Raw genomic sequence first — 2,513 nt, forward strand, 5'->3', positions numbered from 1 at the left:
CGGCACCAGTAGCTCACACCTGCTATATTTCCAGACATGTTTAAAATATGTCCCAATCAATCTCACCCCGTCTATCAATTTCCTTTCCCCCTTCTCCCTTTCCTACCTTCCCAAAACAATTTCAACATGCTTCCTTGTTCAATTTTCATAGCTGCAAACCATCTCTTTCAATCAAATTTATACCCTTTCAATATATATTTCAAAATTATGCACCCTCGGCCTCTTCCTGTCGGTCCCATATTGAACTCTAGTTGGAAGAGGCGAGTCTGGTCTCAAAATGGAGGTAAAACTGCCGCCCGGTGGCCCCCAGCCTGACTCTGGCCATCGCTGCCGTCACCGGGGGGGGGGGGGGGGGGGAGGGGGGGGGAGGAAGGCCATGATCCAAAGGAACCAGAGCAGCTGCGGAAGCTGTTTATTGGTGGTCTGAGCTTCAAAATTACAGGTGATAGTTTAAGAGAACATTTTGAGAAATGGGGCACACTCACAGATTGTGTGGTAATGAGAGATCCTCAGACAAAATGTTCCAGGGGCTTCGGTTTTGTGACTTATTCTTGTGTTGAAGAGGTGGATGCAGCCATGTGTACTAGACCCCACAAGGTTGATGGACGTGTTGTGGAACCAAAGAGAGAGCTTTCTAGAGAGGATTCTGTGAAGCCAGGAGCCCATCTAACAGTGAAGAAAATTTTTGTTGGTGGTATTAAAGAAGATACAGAAGAATATAACTTGAGAGACTATTTTGAAAAATATGGCAAGATTGAAACCATAGAAGTTATGGAAGACCGGCAGAGTGGGAAAAAGAGAGGATTTGCTTTTGTAACTTTTGATGATCATGATACAGTTGATAAAATTGTTGTTCAGAAATACCACACTATTAATGGGCATAATTGTGAAGTGAAAAAGGCCCTTTCTAAACAAGAGATGCAGTCTGCTGGATCACAGAGAGGTCGTGGAGGTGGATCTGGCAACATTATGGGTCGTGCAGGAAACTTTGGAGGTGGTGGAGGTAATTTTGGACGTGGTGGAAACTTTGGTGGAAGAGGAGGCTATGGTGGTGGAGGTGGTGGCAGCAGAAGTAGCTATGGAGGAGGTGATGGTGGATAGAATGGATTTGGAGGTGATGGTGGCAACTATGGTGGCCGCCCCGGTTATAGTAGTAGAGGAGGCTGTGGTGGTGGTTGAATAGGTTATAGAAACCAAGGTGGAGGATAGGGGGGTGGTGGAGGAGGATATGATGGTTACAATGAAGGAGGAAATTTTGGTGGCAGTAACTATAATGATTTTGGAAATTACAGTGGACAACAGCAATCAAATTATGGACCCATGAAAGGGGGCAGTTTTGGTGGAAGAAGTTCTGGCAGTCCATATGGTGGTGGTTATGGATCTGGTGGTGGAAGTGGTGGATATGGTAGTAGAAGGTTTTAAAAACAACAGAAAAAGGGCTACAGTTCTTAGCAGGAGAGAGAGCGAGGAGTTGTCAGGAAAGCTGCAGTTTACTTTGAGACAGTCGTCCCAAATGCCTTAGAGGAACTGTAAAAATCTGCCACAGAAGGAACGATGATCCATAGTCAGAAAAGTTACTGCAGCTTAAACAGGAAACCCTTCTTGTTCAGGACTGTCACAGCCACAGTTTGCAAAAAGTGCAGCTATTGATTAATGCAACGTAGTGTCAATTAGATGTACATTGCTGAGGTCTTTTATCTGTTGCAGCTTTGTCTTTTTCTTTTTCTTTTCATTACATCAGCTATATTGCCCTGTGAATTGTGGTAGTGGTACCAGGAATAAAAAATTTAGGAATTTTTAACTTTTCAATATTTGTGTAGTTCAGTTTTTCTACATTTTAGTACAGAAACTTTAACAAAATGCAGTTTTGAAGGTGTTTCCTTGTGAGTTAACAAGTAAAGATCATTGTTAATTACTATTTTGTATGAATTTTGCTAAAGTTAACTGTAAAGAAACACCTATTGACTTGCAGTTTAAGGGGAATCTATTCTCCTCATTTCTAAACCATGATATGAATGGGCGCTAACATGTGGAGAGAATAGATACTTGTATGTATGCATTGTGTGTTTTAGATACATAGGATTGGGTATTTAAATTAGTATATTTGTGAATTTAATAGCATTAAGATTACTTTCAAATGAAAAAAAAACCCTCAAAATCCCTATTTGTGCATTTTCCTTCAATGTAATCATGGTTTTAGTGTGTTTTAAGATTTGCTGAATCGTAGCTGTGTTTAGAACATGTCCATTCTACATTTACCTTGATCACATTTAGAATGACTGCTACCATAGTTTTGGAGTGTAAAGCATGTCTGCTGCCCTCTATTTAAATTTGTAAAGGGTACTGGATGTTTTCCCCATCCCTTTAGAGACCATTCTTAATTTTTGATTCAGGACCACTAAGTGTGCAATATCTGAGCATATTAGTGGATACCTGATTTTATTCTGTTTTTCCTTTGAGACCCCTGAGGGCTATAAGTTTTATTACTTTTCCTTGGTTTAATTTCTCCATGC

At 40.9% G+C, this 2,513-nt stretch overlaps 1 pseudogene; it reads left to right on the forward strand.

Moving 5' to 3' along the window:
* Positions 1–277: 277 nt before the first annotated feature.
* Positions 278–1,637, forward strand: LOC122124530 (annotated as a pseudogene).
* Positions 1,638–2,513: the final 876 nt, after the last annotated feature.

Source organism: Dipodomys spectabilis, unplaced genomic scaffold (genome assembly GCF_019054845.1).
Source record: "Dipodomys spectabilis isolate Male_0828 unplaced genomic scaffold, ASM1905484v1 ptg000239l, whole genome shotgun sequence".
NCBI lineage: Eukaryota > Metazoa > Chordata > Mammalia > Rodentia > Heteromyidae > Dipodomys > Dipodomys spectabilis.